Here is a 21,497-nt window from a genome sequence, read left to right as displayed (position 1 = left end):
GAACTCTGCTTTTCATTCAAGGACAAAGCACATTCAGCTCAGGTACCACTTCATCCGGACTGTTTTGGAGGAGGGTCAGTTACGACTTGAGAAGATTCACACAAGTGAGAATCCTGCTGATATGTTCACGAAGGCAGTTCCTTAGGAGAAGCTGATTTCTTCATCAGTTTCTGTTGGTCTTCTTGATTGATAATTGTGGAATGTATACCAGTCAAGTCCCAGTGTTTTTTCCAGCGGATGTTGCATGTACAGTGGTGTCGTGTAGTTTCAGTCTCCAAGTGGGAGATTGTTCGGTGTGGAGCCTGATCAGTCTCTGTTGTGACCATTTCACACATCGCCCCATTGCAAATGGGGATCCCTGCTTTTTGCTTTTTAGGGTTTGTTTTCTAGGTCTTTTAAGGTTTTGTCTGTTAGCCTTTGCATTTTGAGTGTCGCCAAGGGGATCTCCTGGATAGCAGGTTCTGCTTGAGTTAGGTCAAGTTGATAAGTGATGTCCTGATCCTGAAATTTGGCTAAGTCTGAAAGTCCTGATCCTGAAATTTGACTAAGTCTGGAAACTGAAAAACCTCAAAAAACTAGATTCTGCAATATAGCTCCTGGAGGTCTGAAACCTTGAAGAAAATGATGAATTTTGGCCAAGATTAGGAATTTCGCTCCTGACCCTCTCCAAGGGTCCAAAGCGAAATTCATTGTAGATTTCGTTTGCCAACTCGCTTGAATTTGAAACCTTGTTCCTGGCTTTGAAAATGATCTTACCTTGCCCTGTGAAGTGGTTTGAAACTAAAAGATTGAGCAATTTAGCCTAGATTGTAAATTTCGCTCCTGACCCTTGCTGAAGGTCCAAGGCGAAAATGTGGTTCAAGTTTATTTCTCGCTAATTTTGGCTAACTTGTTTTGTGCAGGGTTTCCCGGAGAGAAGATTGGACGTTACTGGATGCATTTGAAAGTTTGAAAGTTTGAAAATTGTTGAATTTTGGGCAACAAAGATAATTTCGCCCCTGACCCTTACTGAAGGCCCAGGGCGAAATTCTCCATGAAGGTCATTTTTAGCATTGTTGTGGTCAAGATGAGGTATTAAAGGCAAGAGGAGCGGTGGAATGAGCATGATGAAGCCCCAAACCCGTTTGAAGACCAAAGGATGAAGGAGTTTTGCCTAGAGAAGGCAAATTCGCTCCTGACCCTCTCTGAGGGTCCAGGGCGAAATTCTTGTGGACACACTATTTTATCCCTTGTTGGATATAAAAACCTATTCATAGCATGAAACAAGATAACATCTTCCTTAGCCAAGGAAATTTCGAGATGAAAAGTGAAACAATATTTGATCATGATGGCAAAAAGCGCTCCTGACCCTCACTGAAGGTCCGGAGCTTGATTTTCAAATTTGCGCTATTCTTGCAGGATCAAAGTGATTTTATGATTGGAAGAGATCAAGGAAAGCATGTTCTATCCGTTGAATATAATTTGAGTGGTCAACAAGGAGGAAATCAACCCAAATTTGCAAAAGCGATCCTGACCCTCACTGAAGGTTTGGAGCTAGATTCTAAAAGTACAATTTTCTTGCAAGGACAAAACAAGTTTTGTGATTAAAATAAATGGAAGAGGGTGTGTTCTATCCGTTGAAGATAATTTGGAGAAACAACAAGGCATGGATAAGCTTAAATTTGCAAAAGCGCTCCTGACCCTCTTTGAAGGCCCAGAGCGAAATTCTCAAAAGTTCATTTTTCTTGCAAGGTCAAAGCAATTTTTTGGTTGGAATGGATGCGTAAAGGTATGTTTTACCCATTGAAGAAAATTTGGAGGACTAACAAAAGATGGATAAGCTTGAATTTGCAAAATCGCTCCTGACCCTCTCTAAGGGTCCAGGGCGAAAAAGGAATAAATACACTTTCCTCCTAAATATCAAATGAAATCAAACTCAAAATTCCAGTTAAAAATGCCATTTAAATGTCTAGATGAGGTTTTGGGTGGAAAAAAGGAGGTATGCAAGGTCTAGATTGAAAAATGGCTCCTGGCCTTCACAAAGGGTCCAGGGCGAAATTGATGATATCCTTCATTTTTTGCATTAATTGAACGTCGACATTCCTTGAAATTCACCAAAATCTGCTAACTTTGGGGCATTTGAAAAAATTAAAATTAAATTGGCATTAAATAAAGACATTTTGGCATTTAATAAATTGATTTTAGGCCTTAAAAAATCGAACTTTTATTGTGAAGGCATTTAAAATTAAATGTGGAGCGCACAAGGCCTTATTTTCACTTATTTTGCCAAGTCGGCCCCCCTTTTTTTTGGAAATTTATTTATTTTTAACCTCTTTTTGCCAAGTCGGCCTAGAGGGAGCAAAGGGGTGAGCGCTCTATATATTGGAGGTGTTTTTTTTTACAATTCAAATCATTCAATCATCCTTTCAAGTGCGAATTTGGAGAGCTAATTGAAGGTGCGAAATCTAGCTGGAGTGGAGCGAATTTCTACTAAGTGTGGAGACTAAGGAGGGCGAAATTCATCTTGAAGGCTTTTGGAGAGGTGAATTTCTTGCTAGATTGGAGGATAATTTCCAAATGTTTTGAAGGTATTTGAAGGCGAATTTCTAGATTTTTGAAGAGGCTAGTGGAGTTTATTCTTTTCCAAGCTAGAGGAGGCGTAATTCATCCAAGGGAGGACTATAATCTAAGCTTGTCCATCAAAATCTGGTTTTCTTTCATCTTTTGCCAAGGTTTTGTAGTTAAGCAATCAAAGAGGAGGTATGAAGAATCATTTTTGAAGTTCTTATTCAAGACTTATTGTGATCCCATTGCAATTTTGTAAAATCTAAGTTTTGAAGATCCAAATTCCATTCATAATTAATTTGAAAATGTATAGTTCTGGATTTATCATGATTTTTTTAAAATTAATATCTTAAGTTTTACCTTTGAAAGGTCTTAAATTTCATGCTTTGAGGTTTGATGCTCAAAAGACTAACTTTAATATTTTGTGTAGGCATCAAATGGAGATCCCTAGTTGGAAAATCAAGCCAGATCAAGGGCGACCTCTTCCAGTCAAGCATCGACAAGGACGGCCTTCTTCGATCCGGCATCATCAGGAATAACCTCTTCCAATCCAGCATTCCAAGGCGAGGTACATTATCATCCTGCACATCAAAGACACAAGAAGTCAGAGCAAAGGGTTCGTTGAAGGAGCAGATAGTTCTAGAAGAGTTAATTAAAGCTAGCTTCTCAGCAACATCAAATTGGCATCAACCAAGTGTCAGACGAGGTGGCATCCTAGTCATCACTTCTCCAATTAGATTGGTCCACCTCAGCATGTCCAGATTCAATGTACCTAACTCATGGGAGGTGGCACAAACTTCGATGTACCTACCCCAGCTATCTATTGGTCGAATTTTCCAGAGAAGACATGTGTCCTAAAGATGCAATTTTATCATTGGTCAAGCATTAAATGTTATGTAATGGTTGTAACAAACCCTAATTAGGGTTTTCATTATTGAATCTTGGCCATTGATCTCGAATTGATCTAAGCCATCGAATTGTATTGAGGGCACTATATAAGCCCTGACATTTCATTTGTAAAGGCAGTTAATAAAGACAGATAGAGAGTAGTTAGAAGGTGATTAGCTAGTGGATAGAATAGCAATTAGAGTAGAGTAGAGAGAGAAGGCAAAGATTGTTGCCAAGATGTTGTTGTAAAAGACTTGTAAAACTTCATTGAAGAAATGGTGAAATTTATGGGTTGATTCGACAATTTGCATGGTCTCTATACTTCTCATATTTGATTTTATGTTATTAGATGAGTGGAAGAAATGTGCTTGATTGATGGTGAAATTCGTATATCCATACTACTAGCAATTTGTTGATTGCAGACTTGCCTTGTGTAGTCAACTGGAATCATTCAGCTTAAGCTTAACTTCAATTGTCGCTTCTTCATTGATATGCATCAGCCTGATGGTGTCTATGCCTGCAGTGATGATTTGAACATCATAAAGCTTTCCTTTGAAGATCGCACTAACCTTGTGGAGATGGTCCTGGGATGTCAAAACAAGACTTAGTTAGAATTCCATCAAAGATCATTCATTGCTCTTACATTCGTAGTATTAGGATTAGATCCTTTCCTCGCCCTCATCTTTTTTCCTTTTTTCAAATCAAAGCTAGTAAAAGCCTATGTTCCAGCAATATTAAAAGCAAATCAGATGTTCAGTCACCAAGTGTAAGTCCCCTTGTGATTCCAGCAAAATCACATCATACCACAAAGAGCTTATCTACACGTAGAGATCCTACAGCAAAGAACCTTGAAGTCATTCCGATTGATCCTTTTTGCGACATCTTCAGCATTCGGAGACTTTACTCAAGAGAGGATAAGGTACCCTTTAGGTATTTTATTCTGTGTTTGATAGTGTACAAAAAACATGTCAACAGTCTCCAAGTGGGAGATTGTTGAAATGTGGCGACTGATCAACAAAGTACTGTACACTCAGCACGTATCCTTGTCAGGGTCCGGGGCCGGGTAGGGCCTCGGGCAGGGGTTTGGGGGCGGCAGCCCCCAAAGTGGGCGAAGCCCGCTACGGGGGTTCGGATTGTAATAAGCGGTTGGGATGCTTAAGGCATGGTAAGGTTGATGTGCTATTTTTGCTGGATAATAAGAAAGATTGGACGGCTGTGTATGGTGGACGTAACCCATTTTGGGTGAACCACGTTAAATCTCTGTGTTATCTGTGTCCTATTTTATTTCTTTATCTTTTGTATTTAAATCTGCATATAATTGTTAGTTCATATTTGCTTCGGATCTGCTTGAAACCCTAACATCTGTTTATACGCTCTTGTTACTATCCTGTCTTAAGGAAAAAGGAGATGATTATGTTGCAAAAGTGCTTAGATGACAAAACACAATAGGTTCCTCCAAAGTTTTCAGATCCAAGCCCTTACTCTATCTTGGAACCATGCCCTCAAAGTTTACGGGACGCTGATCCTTACCCTATCTTGGGAATCATCCTAGTGGCTGGATTTAGACTGCACCTCTTTGGAAACAATTCAGTCCCTTCTTCTTAAATACTGACATTAGTAACAAGAATTAGACTATAAGTATACTAACTTCTCATGTATTATGAATATATATATGAAATTAAGTATGAGTGTCATACATATTGCAGTCTATATTAATATTACTGTTAAATTCTGCATAAGAACATTATCAAGTTTCATATATTAAGCGTACATATTAAGCACATCCCCATGCATACCACCAAGAACAAGGATGTTACTGCTTGTGTCTTTATAACAGATCTGATCTGATCTGATCGATGGTGATGTCACTGGATCCTTTTGATTCGTTTCCTTTATATCTCTCAATGTGAGGGAGATGTCACACCTCTAAATCATGTATGCCCTTTGGCAAGAGACACACCCTTTCACCATTAGCACCCTTTGAAAGAGTGCAACTCTTCATTATTTCTGCCCTTTGAAAGGGACACAATCTTTCATAATCAGATCCGCACTTCTGATTTCCAAATTATCCTTCTCTCAAATGAGGTTCTCTTCTCCCTTTTATATCTCATTGTTGAGGGAGTCACAACTTTTCCTCCCATGTCTTTTGACCATTCATTAACATAAATAAATTTTAATTAATTATATTTAATTATATTCTTTTATATTTTAATTTAATTTTTAATATTTAAATTTTATTATTATTATTTATTATTAAATTCTATTTCAAAGTGGGGACATTACAACAACATTCAAGAGGAAACCTTAATATTGGGTTGACACAGTGTTGGCCTCGTTTTTGACCTTGTAGCTTTGACAAATGATACAGTAATTGGCAAGGGAGGTTTTTGGTGCAATATTCTATGGTACACTTTCTGGGAATGACGTCGCAATCAAAAATACTTTCAAGCACTTAATCAAGGTTAACAAGAATTTCACAGTGAGGATTGTCTATATGGAACAGCCTGACTGGAGAAACCACTTGATTGACATACCAGACCAAACATTACTCTCTAAGTGGCAGAAGGTTTTGCTATACCTGCAAAGGACTTGAAGTAGAATTTAGGAAGCAAATAGAGATTACAAACAGTGCACCTATACAACAACTGCTTAATACTGTTACACATAAGTGGAGGAAGCAGCTTCTGGAGAATTTCATTGCCAAATGATGGATATGATACATCCAGGAGTTATTTTCATGCACAAGGTAAATTTGGAAGCAAAGATAGAATATGTCATGATCCAGAATTATAAATTCCTGCAAGAAATATTTTCAAGTAAAAAATCATAGTTGCACGGAGACCCGTCTCCGACCCCCTGGGATGTGTCTCAGAGATTGAGACGTCTCCGAGACGCGTCCCAGTACTGGAGACCTTACCTCAGATGTCTCCAATTGCAGGAGATTTTAAACTGCGGTCTCCGGAAGACTCTCGCTGTCTCCCATGCAAAAGGCATTGACTCCCACATAAATGAAACAAAAACCCCTAAAATTCAAAAGTTAAATGCATCGGAAAGCAGTAAAATAAACACACCACAGAAGAGAAAACATAAGCCAACACAAGGCAGGAGTCAACGTGAGCTAACAAGACGACAAATAGTTGCTATTCAACTATTTGCAATTTGATGCAAAACTCAAAAGATATTCATATTTTCTATATTCTTGTTCTTTTAATTCCTTTATGTAGACTTTGCGGTATGCATGATGGGGATGAATTCTATTAGATCCTTGAGAGTTGGGAATTTTCCGATGATATACATTTTCTTTCTTCATTCTTGTGAGTATATCTATATTCATATTCTTATATATATAATCTAAATTCACATTATCATATATATAATCACATATAATAGCAAAAGGATTTGCAGTGTTGAAATATTCAACTTGTTGGTTTGGGCCGTTGCTTTCAATTTCCTTATACACTGTCTATATTTATAATTAGTTTTACAAATATACACCTATTTTCAGATTTTCTATAAATTATTAAATTTTTTTAATAAAAAAATGGCATCTCCAAGTACCCCCGTTTCCTATTTTGAAAAAATAGCTGTACGAGTACTCGTACCAGTCTCCGGAGCCTCCAAGTACCCCCGTCTCGGTGCAACTGTGTAAAAAATAGAGAATGCTATTGGCATTAGGTTGAAATTCAGAATAAAGATCAAGCGATGTTGGAATAGAAATTCCAAGTCTATTCCAAGAATTTCTTATGTGCTCACTTTTCACTTTTCAGCACATGGAAGTTAACAAACTTGTTAAAGGTTGTTCATTGGATATATATTGTCCATTTAATGCAATGATCACAGGAAACACACAAAATGGATTTAGTTTAAAGGGAAAAATCTTCAAGCAAATATTGTTGTATATCAAACTATTGAATTGGCTGATTGGCAAGTTCTGTAAACATCTGTGCCTCCAACACCATATTTGAAATGTCAAAAGGCTTTAGAAACTTTTAAAATTATTGGTGGTTTAAGTAGTTAGTAAACCTTATACAATGCCAACATATCTGCATTGTCTATCTGTCTGAAAAGGCTTATAAGACTTAACAATGCATTGGCATTTTAAGAAATCTATGAACCTATCAATTGGCCGATATCATGGTTTTCATAACCATATAGAAAAATGACACCTTTTTTTGTCTTCACACTGTTGAGAAATTATACTCAATAATGAAACTACATATAGGGTTGAAAAAGCCTACTTCAGAGATGGCCATTGTTGGTTCCTCTGCAATGCCATCAAAGTCAAGTAATATGTTCGCAGGATTGAAAATGCTTGATTCAGAAGTGGCCAATGGTCATATCTTTTCAAACACAAACAACAGTAATGTGCCATCAAGGTCGAAAAATCCCAATTCTGAAGTGGTGAATGTATCACCTCTTCAAATCCTTGCATGCTACACCCTTAATCTTAGAGTATACAATGGGGTAATGAGTAGTCAGCTTGTGGCTACTTTAATTCTTAATTAAGTCATATTATTATTGTTTTATTTTGTTTAGTTATTTAGGTCAGCCTAGGGCTTATATGTGGTTATCTAAGTTGGATTGGGTGATATCCTAGGCATAAGTAGGGAACACAAAGAGGCAGTGTGTCACAAAGAGGCAGTGTGTCTTATTTGATCATCGGATTGTGAATTGTTTTCTCACTGGAGATGTTTGGAGGTTCGCCCCCTCAAAGTGGCTTGTTATTCTCACCTATTATCAAGTATTTGCAGAATATTTTATATTATCTTCATCTTTTGTGCAAGTTATTTCATTACATTGCATGTCAATTAATGTATATTCAATGGAGGATAATATAAAGAACAATCACAGTATTTTGAGATTGGAAAGAAATGGAAACAGCTCTTGTGACAGTTTAACTTGTACTTGTGTTCTAAAAAATGATGAAGCTTGACAAGCTCCTTCCCAACTCTCAACTTCATGGCCTCCACAAAGTCCACCAAAGCAAAGGTTAGATCACACAGCAGTCTAAAGCAGAGCTAATGGGGCTTATGAAGTGGTTGATCCAACCGAGTACAATTTTGTTTGCAAGAAAGATGTAATCACTGCAATGGCAACTAATGATCTAGAAGGAAGCCCTTTTGCAACTCTGCTTCAATCCAGTTCTACTTCACCAACAAATGCAATTTAAAACAACCATTGAATTTGCTGATTGGCAAGTTCTGTAAACATCTGTGCCTCCAACATCATATTTGAAATGTCGAAAGGCTATAGAAACTTTTAAAATTATTGGTGGTTTTCATAACCATATAGAAAAATGATACGTGTTTTGTCCTGTTTTGTCCTCATTATCCTTATGGCTCTAAGCCACAACAATGCCAATGTTTAGTTTTGTTGCACTTAAAACATATATTGACATTTGCAGTTTTACAATCATATCCTGGGTAACAGTAAAGTGACAACTTGCAGTTATCACAACCCATTTCTAGCATAGCTTGGACAGAAAAGTTGTTAGCATTTTATTGAGAAGGGTATGAGGTTTGCAGTAGGGAATGACAATGAGCTTCCAGACCATGGGGATTTGGGACACATTCTAGAAGAAATAAACGGCTTTATGGGAAAGTTACTAGAAAAAGTTGGCAAAAGGAAGAAGTTGGATGCCCTAGGACTTCTTGAGTTTGACAGTGACTGTAAGTGCATGTCGGTAATAGTTAGTCCTGATAATACTCTGAAATTATTGGTGGAAGGTGCAGATAGTTCTATGCTTAGGAGTTAGGATTATAGACAAGTCTTTGAACACTAATTTGAGCATGGATGTAGAGGGATCATCCTCTAACTTGATATCTTCTGAGAGAGCCATGTATGTAATTATTCATCACAGGGTTTATAGACACTTGTTATAGGGGCTATGAATTTCAGTGTTGAAAAATATGAAGATTGGCATCATCACTATGAAGAAGCAAACAATGCATTAAAAGGTGGGCAGAATAGGTTGGTAAATATTGGGATGATGTGAGAAGCTTCATCTAATGTGATGTAGGAATGAAGGGTTCTTTTGCTACATGCTTAGCTGTGTTGTCTGACTTGTATTAAATAAATATGTAAGCCCTATCACAACATCAATTGTATCACTGCACGTGACGGATTTAGAATATATGATCTCGTTGTATATAATTCTAAGCACAAACAGTTGAATGGGGAGAAGCTAAGGGATGAATGTAATGACAACCACAACTGTAATTGTTATTTTAAAGGTAAGTAAAAGGATTTGGCCCTACATTCATTGAAATTTAATCTTTCTTGGAACGAAGACATAGAACCGTAATGTCCCCATCCTAGTCACAAGCAATGGTTTGAGGAGTTGGCCTATTTTTGGACCCTTGTAGGCTAACAGGGTATGGATAAGGGGGTCAGTGATGCAATATCTTGAGGAGTGGTCAATCTATTTGTTCTAGTTTAGTGTTGAGTTCAGTTTTGGTCTTCATTTCATCAGTTTCTGACATCATATGAGGATTTCCTATTTTTTAGGGAAAGACTGCTAAAAATAGACATGGTCCTATTTTCACTGGCATGGCGAACTGTGGCCCCACCTTCTGACGGATTCAGTTTTTGAGCGATAATGAGGGAGATATGAATTTTTAAGTGGTTCTCGCAGGCAATTAATGTTTTAATGAAATATTAAAATAAAATCATAAAATGCATCACTTAAATTTATTTAAGTGAAAATTCTATATCTCCTAAGTTGGGCATCCCTTTTAGGGTTAAGCTGGGAACCCTAAAAGCAAGTTATATTTTTTAAAACCCTAATTGCTGAAAATTGTACCTTTTGGGTATTTAGGTGGCCAAGATGAAATTAGACCTCATTAATTGATATTGAGCATTTGACATTTCTTTTGAGCACTTGGCTATGGCGGCCAGGGTTTGGACCTGTTTTGGAGAGCGTGCATTATTTAGAATTCAGTAGCTTTGAGATTGTGAAAGATCAATCAAATTGTTGCAGCTTGGTTGGCTTCATTCATAAGTCAAATTGAATCAAATTGGGGCAGATTTGGCTTCTTACAAGGCAGATTTGTTGTAGGTTTTCTATTTGCTGTTATTGCTGATAATTTCTTGTTGTTTGGAAGCCTCTTTTCCCAAACACATAGCTTGCTCATTTATTGGCGTCGTCTTCTCACTGTTTGGGTGTCTTATTATTAAATAAGAGCAGAACTGAATTGTTTACAGAATAAAAATCAGAACTTTGTAAGTTGTTGGTTTGAATCTTTTAATTTCAATAAATTGGCTAAGGACCTACGGCTATGCTTCTAAATTCTCCAATTTATTATTTTAGCTGATTAATTTCATGTATTCTTTCAATATGTATTGAAAATTAAAGAAACCCCTTCTGCAACTTCTGTCTATTTCTGAAAGACCATCTCTAATAATAAAAAACACAAAAAAAATAATAAATTACAGCAGATTGAAGAATTGCACCAGCAAGGGTTCATCACAAGAACCTTGCCACAATTCCACCCTAAAGTCTGCAACAGCACCGCTTTCCAGCCAATACATACAAACAGTTTAACAGAGTACCTCAACAGTCATATGCCCATCAGATTTCAAGGAAGACCCAGCATTTTATTATAAAGTCAGTTTTACTAATGTTTGAAACCCATTTATATTAATGAATTCAATATGCATGCTTATAATAAGATTTTATAATATTATTGTAAATGTTTTATTAAGTTCGCATAGGGGCAGTTATATGGACGTAAGTACTCTTCTTCCCTATATATTGTAAAGGCTAATCATTGAAAGGGTTTTTCTCAGCAGGACTTTTGATTTACCTACATTAAATAGAAACAGAAAGAGTGTTTAGACTTATTCTTTTGAAATCAAATAAAGAACATTGCTGGTCTATGAGCTTGTGTGTTTGCCTTTACTGGTATATAATTTTCTTATGTTAAGTTTGTAGCTTTTCTTTGAATATTCTTTGTGATGAATTAAAATTTGAAAATAATCATTCTCTTTCATTTACTACATTTATCCTATATGCAATAGTGGATGGAATAACAAATTTATTTTCTGATCTAAGAGTCTGAAAACCTTAAATGAAAGTATCTTATGTTGGCTAGCATTTTTTCTTGCAAACCCTAGCTGCAATGTGTTCTCTCAAATAATTTATATAAGGGAATTAAATATTTGTGTTTATTCTCTTTTATTAAAAACCTTTGTATTTTTTGAAGAAAAACTAGATCATGGCTTATCTAAGATTTCTCTTTATTTATTTTTATGTCTTTCCTGCTCTCTAGTTAAAAGCATAGCCTAAAAACACCAAAACCATCATATGAGGGAGCTGATCCTCTCAAACATGGAAAATCACTAATCCAATAGTGATTTCTCCACTATGGTAGGCATTTTTTGCTGCTCACTAGGCGAGTGATGCTATTTATAGCAAAATATTGCAGCGACGTTTACCAACAACAATGACCAATGCTATTTCAAAATGAACTCACATATTATTTATCTTCAAACTGCAGAGTGCTTATATCTGTGACAATGAACACAAGAGGCTTGAATTCACATGACGGAAATGTATTATCATAGGTTATCCTGTTGCTCTCCAGCTCATACATTTCAAAAGGTCTCAAGAAACCATGCATACAATTGCATAATAGTAGATAGAGACTCATAATGATCTCAGGTTCAAATGTATAGTGCCTACATTTTATCATTTAATAATTCCAACAAATTATAATGTCTGCTTCTGGATTAACTCTAGAATTTGCTCTAGAATTACAATTCCAATAAAAACAAGAGATGGGATACGGTTAGAGATGTATCTTTACCAGGTAAGCTCCCCTTTTTACAAGATAAAACCTGATTTACATCCACAAAGATAATGACTAATGTTAATATCTGTCTGATATAATGAATCTGGATCTGATTTATTATAGGCCTGATCCAGTTCGTACTTGCTGCTCCACAAGAGTCTTTCCTTTGATCTGTATTTGTATCCCTTTTTACTGATCACTCCGGATGCTTTTTATCCTGCTTGATGCCTTCATTTGGAGGGTGATAGGTTGTACTTATATCCTCTTATTGGGTGGAGAGGTGTGTCTCTTCCCACAGTGTTATTTGCAAGAGTTGTCCAGTGTTCATTTGCAAGAGTTCTCCCTTGGCTACATGCTTCTTTGTCCTTGTTGTGACCATTTCACACATTGCCCCATTAAAATGGGGACCCCCTCTTTTTGCTCTTGTTTTGCCTGTCCTTCTCTCTGCTTTAGGGTTTTGAATTAAATGAGTGAGTCATCTGGATTAGGGTTAAGCCTTAGGGTTTCCTTTGATATTTTCAAGCCAAAGTCCAGTCCAATTTTGACAGATTATTAAGCACCCTCGCATTGATTGCAATTTTGAATTAGCTTGAGTCTGTCAGGAAGTCAAGTTTGTCTCAAGATAGGTCCAGTTAAGATTTTGAAGGCAAATTCAAGTTGGGTCTCAGCATTTTAATGATTAAATTATACATTTTGTCCGGGTGAATTTTGACCAAATTTTTGAAGGTTTAGTAAATGGCCCCTGGCCTTGGAGATGACCTAATTTTGCCTTGTCAAGTGATTTGAAGACCTAAATTTTGATATTTTGGCCTGCAGAGGTGAAATCGCCCCTGTCCCTCATCCAGGGACCAGGGCGAAAAGTGATATTTTATGCATCTTGGTTATTGACTTGTTTAATTTGTTTTGTGTAGGGTTTCCAAGAGGACAAATTGGACGTAAGTTGAATATTTTGAAGATTTTGAAGACTCAAAAATGATGAATTTTAAAGTTTAAGACCAAATCGCTCCTGTCCTTTACTCAGGGACCAGGGCGAAATGGTTTACTTAGGGCATTTTGGGCCTTAGTTGATCAAATTGAAGCATCAAGGACGCAATGAAAGATGAAATGAGCATGAAGGAGTATCCGGACTTCGTCGTTGGCAACGAAAGATTGAGTTTTGTGCTTAACAGGACAAAATTGCTACTGTCCCTCACTGAAGGACCGGAGCTTGTTTTTCAAAGTTACACTGTCCTTGCAGGACCAAGACAATTTTTTTGATTGGAAGAGATCAAGGAGGGCATGTTTTGTCCATTGAATATAATTTGAGCAATTGGCAAGCAAGGAAATATGCTAAAATGACAAAATCGCTCCTGTCCCTCACTGAAGAACCGGAGCTTGAATGCCAAGTTTGCCCAATCCTTGCAAAATTTAAATAATTTCGTGATTTGAGAAGGTCAGGAGAAGAATACTTTGTTCATTGAATATAACTTGAGCCGTCTACGAAGTTGAAAATCAACCCAAATTGGCTAAGGTGCTCCTGTCCTTGACCAAGGGACCAAAGCGAATATCAAAGGTAGCTCCTGTCCCTCTCCTAGGGACCAGAGCGATTTTCCCTCAAGACATGTTTTTGGCCAAAGTAAAGCGAATTTCAAGATTGATATGAAGGAAAGAGGACATAGTCACTCCATTTGAAGATAATTTTGAAGGTTGCAAAATGCAAAGTGAGCCCATAATGGCCAAGGCGCTCCTGTCCCTCTCCAAGGGACCAGAGCGATTTCCTCATAAGGCAAATTTCCCGCAAAGTTAGAACGAATTTTATGTTGGAGATGAGTGAAAGAAGGCACAATCAACCCGTTGAAGACAATTTTGAAAGTTGGCGAAACACAAGTGAGCTTATAAATGCAAGATCGCTCCTGTCCCTCTCCAAGGGACTAGGGCGAAAATGGTTCTAAAGAGCATTCATTCAAAAAATTGAATAGATCAAACTCAAAGTCACGAATGAAAACCCCACTTTGGATGTAAAGGAAGAAATTTCGAACGTAAAAGGCAAGAAGTCTGAGGTCTAGAATAAAATCGCTCCTGTCCTCCAGTCAAGGACCAGGGCGAAATTGCTTTAAAACAAGTTCTTTCCAAAGATGAAATAAATTAAACCCCAAATGCCAAGCAAGAATTCTATTTTGGACATCCAAGATGAGACTTGGAACGTGAGAAGCGAGAGATACAAGACCGAAATGAAGGGGCGCTCCTGTCCCTCTCCAAGGGACCAGAGCGATCTTGTTAATATCTATTGTTTTCCATTATTGGGCGCCAAAATCATTCAAATTGCATTAAATGCCAAGTTCGATAAAACCTTGAAACATTTTGAAATTAAATTGACATTTAATAAGTGCGCATGGTATTTATTAATTAATTTTAGCCTTTTAAAAAAAATCGAAATTCAATTACAAAGGCATTTAATTAGTTAATTAAATTATTAAATGAAAGGAGTGCGCTTGGGGTTTTATTTTAAATATTTTATAAAGGTCGGCCTCCTTTTTATTTAATTTTGCTTATTATTTGCTTCATTTCCACCAAGTCGGCCTATGGGAGAGTATAATGGTGAGCGCCTATATAAGAAAGGTATTGTGAAACATTTTAATCCATCATTCATTCATTTGTTTAAGTGCGATTTGGAGAAGCAATAGAGGGAGCGAAATCTCATTCCAAGGAGAAGTGCGAATTCTCATCCAAGAAGGAGGGCGAACTTTGTTGGAGGCTAGAGGAGGAGCGAATTTTCCTCAAGGCGTTGAAGACCCACAAGGTGGTGAAATTGATGAAGGAAGCGCCTTTGCTAGAGGACTTCGATATTCATTTTGCCTAGCAAATCTCTTAATTTTTGCATCTTTTTTAGAGCTAGTTCTCCAAGAAGGGTATGGTGAAGATCTTCCTAGCCTAATTTTGAATTTTGAATTTTGAATTTCCAATTGCATAATCGTCATATTTAGGAAATGATAATTCAAAGATTTATCATGAAGTTTCCTAAATTTAAAGCTTAAACTTAATCTATATTTTTTACGTTCCAAGGTATATTGCTCATTATGAAATGTTGTGTAGGTGTCAAGATGGCGACCCCAAAGCCAGGAGCATCCACCAGTCGTCCAGCCCTCATGAAGGAAGATCAAAGGAATGAAGAAATGGAGACCAAGATCATGTCAAAATGGAGCAACATTGGAGATACCAACTTGGGAAACTTCAGTGTGAAGAAGTTTCGAGAGGTCCCTTACATTGGAAAGCCATCACCTGTCGCAAGGAGAATAATTGAGAGTGGCATCATCAAGGCGGCCGACTTCCCTCCAGCAGTCCAGTGCCATGAGCTGATGATCGAGTGTGCCCGCCATTATGACCCACAGTCAAGATCGATCGTGTCCAAGGAAGGAAACACTTTGGCTTATCTTTCAGATGAGGCTATCAATGAAGCTCTCCATCTGCCAGAACATAAAGACATGATTTACAAAAGCTTGGAAGGAGCTAGATCCATGTACGAAGATGATCCAGACACTTGCTTGAGCATCATCAACAAGAATTGGTTACTCAAAAGTCGTCCAAGCCTGAGCAAGATTCCCAACACACCACATAGGATCGACTTCCAGGAGGAGTATAGGGATTTGATAACCTTAATCAATCGAGTTACAGGGGCTCCTCAAGCCTTCTATTTTGAGAAGTGGATGTTCTTCTTCATCCAAGTGATAGTTCAAGGAAAAGGAACAATTCATTGGGCTAGAATTATTAGCTATTGCTTGGACGTACAGTTGAGAAGACTGAAGGCTACTAAATCCTTCCACATGAGCTCGTACATCATATATGCCTTGATTAGGAGTTTTGAATATGCAGGACTACCTCACCACCGAGCAGGCATTGGATGAGGCAACTGATTCATTTGAGGCACTTAAAGATAAACTTAAGGAAGAAATGGAAAAGAGTAGAAAACTTGAGAGAGAGGTCAGTGCTTGGAGAGGCTACTTTAGCCACCTCAGTCAGCCTTTGGGACGTCAGGATCCAGCAGTATCTCCTGTGCAAGCACTTCCCCTTGAATCAGTTGGTGAAGCAGAGAAAGTTAAGAGCTTGGTCCAGCTTATGAGCTCTTGGATTGACAAATCCCATACAGTTGCTGTTGAGTTTGCAACAAGAATGATGCAGACCATTCATCGGGCTATCCAGGTCCTTGAGATCATCCACAACCTAATGATAACAGTAGCCGCCTTTGCTCACACTAAAGATGTTATCATTCCTGTTCTTCAAGTAATCAGGCAAACACCAAGAAAGATCTTAGCACAAGAAAAAATAATGGATGGAGGATGCAGGAACGGGGCGGGTTCATCTTTTCCTTGGGAAAGGACTGAGGAATCCCTGCTGTGTTCTTGATGTTTCACTTCATTGACCTTCGGATTGTCATTCTTTGCTAGGTCCTCCCCTTTTGAGTGATTGGTCTTGTTTGGAGATTTCCCTTTCTTGACCACATCCTTCTTAACGGCAACCTCCTTTTCTGGAAGAATCTGACTAGTGGTGAGACTTTCTTTGATGGCAGGTTGAGTTTTCTTAGTCTCGCCCATTTTGAGTAACCCGCTCCTCCATCCATTATTTTTTCTTGTGCTAAGATCTTTCTTGGTGTTTGCCTGATTACTTGAAGAACAGGAATGATAACATCTTTAGTGTGAGCAAAGGCGGCTACTGTTATCATTAGGTTGTGGATGATCTCAAGGACCTGGATAGCCCGATGAATGGTCTGCATCATTCTTGTTGCAAACTCAACAACAACTGTATGGGATTTGTCAATCCAAGAGCTCATAAGCTGGACCAAGCTCTCAACTTTCTCTGCTTCACCAACTGATTCAAGGGGAAGTGCTTGCACAGGAGATACTGCTGGATCCTAACGTCCCAAAGGCTGACTGAGGTGGCTAAAGTAGCCTCTCCAAGCACTGACCTCTCTCTCAAGTTTTCTACTCTTTTCCATTTCTTCCTTAAGTTTATCTTTAAGTGCCTCAAATGAATCAGTTGCCTCATCCAATGCCTGCTCGGTGGTGAGTGGACCAAGCTCAACGGTTTCTACATCATACTCTTCTGCAAGGATCTCACCTTCGTACTTGTCCACTGCCGGTGTAGCTATCTGCAACTTCCTGGACCTTGTTTCATCTCTGATCATCTTGGACATTTTGGTGGCCTCCTTCTTTTCTGTTACTCCCTGAGAATCTCCAACAAGGCTATCTAAATCAATCACATTATCTTCGTCCTCGATCACAATTACCCTTGTTAACCTCTCCTTCAACCAATCTGGAATGGCGGACCTTGTCTCTCTAACTTGTATTTCTTTAGGTAGTGGCTCTTCTTTTCGGAGAGGAGACGTCGCTTCATCGTCGTTCCGGTCTTCATGTAGCTCATTGACCTGGGGAGATTGACTTGATGAACGTTGAGATGCCTGTCCTTCTTTAGGTTTATCATTCTGAACCATTGACTCCATAGATTCCTCAACTTCAAGTGTCCTCTTCTCTTGTCGAGAAGATGTGCCGGATGAGCGATCTCGATTGGCCTCTTGCTTCTTCTTGGAAGATTCTCTTTTCTCAGGTCTTTCCTTCCTCTTCGCACCTCTATGATGAGGATTGCCTTCACTTACGCTTCTGGGGTGAGGATTGCCTTCGCTTGTGCTTCTAGGATGAGGATGGCCCTCACTTACGCTTGTTCCTTCTGCCGACCTTTCCTCCAAAGTAAAAGTCATTGATATATTTTGCTCTCTCAACTTTTGATGTTGCATATCAACCCATCTGCGAGTACAGGACAAAACTGGAGCCATCAAAGTTTTCAAGTCCACAACCTCAGGTTCATTCCAATCTATCTTTACTGCCTTGTCCTCTCTATCATAAGAGGATTGGATATGTGCCTTTGTGGTAGTGTCCGTGATCCTTGATGAATTGAAAAATCATTTGTTACCTTAGAAGATCGCATCAATTTCAGTTGGGTTGTTATTTCATGGCAATATTGAAATTGGTAGAATCTTGCCAAGACTAGCCTACATTGGGTCATTCATAGGATTAGATTAGAATTTATCCCTTGTAAACTCTACCTTTTGATCTTTTTGAGAACTTGTTAGCTTTAGGAAATTTCTGTTCCTGCAAATCGGAGGACGTAAGGCCCCTTGATGAAACAACATTCACAACGACCACTGGTGCTTATCCACACGTAGAGACCCTACATAAAAGAACATTGGAGTCACCCTGATTGATCCTTTTTTGCGACATCTTCAGCAATCAGAGGCTTTATTCAAGAGAGGATAAGGTACCCTTGGGTATTTTATTCTGTGTATGATTGTGTACAAAATACACGTCAACAGTCCTTAACTAATCCTTGGGTGATTGCACCTCTTGGGAATTAATCTCTAGACTACTGTCATGCGATCCTTGCTATTCCTTAGTCTAATATCATGCGATCCTTGCTATTCTTAATTCATTCGATATTTGTGCTTGGATCTCTGCCTGTTTGTTGATGTGGGTTCTGGAAAGATCACAGGTCTGTAACTCATCCGTGAGAAAATCGTGAAGTCTTATCACTAAGATAATTTTTTGTTGCTGCTATCTTCTACTCATGATGGGGTTGTGACAGTCCACCCTTTCCAAATTTGCTTGCCCTCAAGCAATGATAATTTTTAACCAAATCTTTGTGTATGCGAGGGTTTCAAATCATCTCTTGGGGATTTGTAATTCTTATATCCTCCATATGATATAATTAACTTTGGTAACCTTGGTATTACCCTAAGTTGCGAATTTGAACTAAAACTCACAACAACATAATCTAGAGTTGGAAATTGGCAAGGTTTGAAATTTAGGAGTCTTCCATATATTAAGATGAAGATTAGAAGCATGACACATCTATGACCTAAAAAAACTCTTAGTTTTTCTCATATTCTAGGTCAACCAAAAATAGAAATCTCATGATGATAGGAATATGTTTATAGTAATCATTGGGTTAGACATACTGGAAACACATCGGGTATGAACCAAACATGGAGCATACACATAAAAACACGAAGCATACACATGAATACATGCGGACATAGAACATACACACAAATACACATATTGCTAGATCCCTTCTCATTGACTAAAATGCATCCATTGTTTTATTTTTACCTTGCAGGCTAGCAGAATCAAAGAAGAAAGAAAGAAGTATTTGGATCTGCAAAATGCAAGTGTATCAAAAGGTTTGTTAGGGGCTAGGAAGGGGGCCTGACCTTGCCTTACCACTCCCATGAGCTGGGAAGGGTGCCTAACCCCACCTTGCTGCTTATAAACCACTTAGAGTCAGAAAGAGGGTCTGACCCCACCTTTCTGCTTCCATGAGCTGGGAAGGGGGCCTAACTCCACCATGCTTCTCATAAGCCACTTAGAGCTAGAAAGAGGGCCTAACCCCACCTTTTTGCTCACATGAGCCAGTAAGGGGGCCTAACCCCTAGATTTGTTCCTCCACAAAGCTCCATTTGTTTATTGTCCCTTCTTCTTTCGATTGGGTTCTCTTAAGATCTCCTTCATTGTACCATGTTTTCTTGCTTGTGTTTCCTTTTGCTTCTTTGTTAGACATTGCCTCAATATTACGCATTTGCCTTCCTTTCCCACATATATGTCCTAGCCTCCATTCTTCCTTGCATTTGAAGCACAAACTTTTTCCTTTTGGGTCTTCTTGTCATCTTTTAAGTTTTTCTTGATTACAATTGTGCCCATGTTCCCATTTTCCCTTGCATCGGAAACATAATCCTTTGTTAATGAGCTCCTTTCTTTCATTGTAAGATAGAGGGGGATGAGGTTTTTGTATGAATGTTAAAAGGTTTATTCTTTGTATGGTATTTGTCCTTTGTGGGTGTGATGTCTAAATTTAGTGCCTTTTGGATTGCATCCTCAAGTGATGTAGGATCGAGGGCACTTACCAAGCTTTGGATAGTTTCTTTTAATCCCTTGATAAATAGGTATGCGAGTCTTCTTTGAGACACCTCTGGGACCATGACTAATAGTTTTTGGAATTCAATGGCATACTCTACTATGGTTCCATGTTGTTTAAGCTGTGTTAGTTGATTAAAGTACCGTTCGAATCTTGTGATAAGCCTTTGAGTGAATTCATCGTAAGTGGTTATGTGTTGGTGGCCTTGGGTAATAAGGCCATGATGCCGCCAATCATGTGCAATCCTTGTTAAGTGGAGTATGGCAAATTTAATGGCCTATTCTTTTGGTCATGCGGTGGAGTGAAAGATAGGTGTCCATTTTTTGGACCCATGAACGTGCCCTATGGATCCATCAAAGTTGGGAAGGGTCATTTTGCTTATCCTTTCTTTTAAATCTTTATCAGGTTGCCCTCTTCTCTTATTAGGGGCACTTCGTGTTTTAGCATCATAATAATACCTAAAGGAGACATTCCTCCTAACTTCACGATCTAGAGTATGTTAGTTTTAGTACTTTCAGATTGAATAAAACTCAGAAAATCAGAATTAGTTTTAACTAGGCTAATTAGATTTATTGTTTTCCAGATTTAAGCATAGTAAAGGAAATGAATGCATAAAGACAAAGCACAGTTACCTTGGGAAAACCTCCTAGGAGGAAAAACCCAGCCAGAAAAGATCCTCAGATCTGATTATGGTTTTGAATTCAACTGATAATTACACACTTATCTGGAGTATAGATGTTGCAGTCACAAGGAAGATGACATAGAAGTCTACACAATAAGTTTGCTAATGGAGATCATGATTTGCAGTCCTTCTAATCTGACTTGCTGTGCGTAACAAGGGTAACAGCACCTCTCAAGTAGCTCGCAGTCCTTCTATAGGGTTTGTTTGGGCCTTCAATGGAGTTCTCTATCTCTTGGTGGTGATCTGCTGCCTTTGATGAAGTTCGCTGTCTTCTATTAATGATCTGCTGCCCTTTAATGTAGTTCGCTGTTATCAACTGCCTTGAATATATATTTCGCTTCCTTAGAATATATTTCGCATCTTCTTGCAAAACTGAATGAATAATGTTATGTGAAGTATATGCTTTATTTATAGGAGTAGCAATACTTCTTAATCATGTCGGCCTTCTTTGCAAATTAAACATATTAATTTATTTAATTCCTTTTAAGCGAAATGGATAGGGTCGGCCCTATCATGGAGGCGTGTTGGGTTTGGATGTAGTGTGGAGACCTTTTAGGTGGAGCCGAGAGGTATGGGGCATGGCCCTATATGTTGGAGAAGGGGTTGGCCCCCTTAGGCGGATTCCAATGTTGCCCAAGGCAATTGGAATCCGC

At 38.3% G+C, this 21,497-nt stretch overlaps 1 protein-coding gene across 1 annotated transcript in view; it reads left to right on the top strand.

Moving 5' to 3' along the window:
* LOC131077921 (uncharacterized) overlaps nucleotides 1-21,497 on the top strand; it is an 87,534-nt gene that overhangs the window by 10,426 nt on the left and 55,611 nt on the right. The gene's annotated exons all lie outside the window — the stretch shown is intronic.

This window comes from Cryptomeria japonica, chromosome 6, assembly GCF_030272615.1.
Source record: "Cryptomeria japonica chromosome 6, Sugi_1.0, whole genome shotgun sequence".
NCBI lineage: Eukaryota > Viridiplantae > Streptophyta > Pinopsida > Cupressales > Cupressaceae > Cryptomeria > Cryptomeria japonica.
The sequence above is the reverse complement of the archived record's forward strand: the minus strand, read 5'-3'. Positions and strand labels throughout refer to the sequence as shown.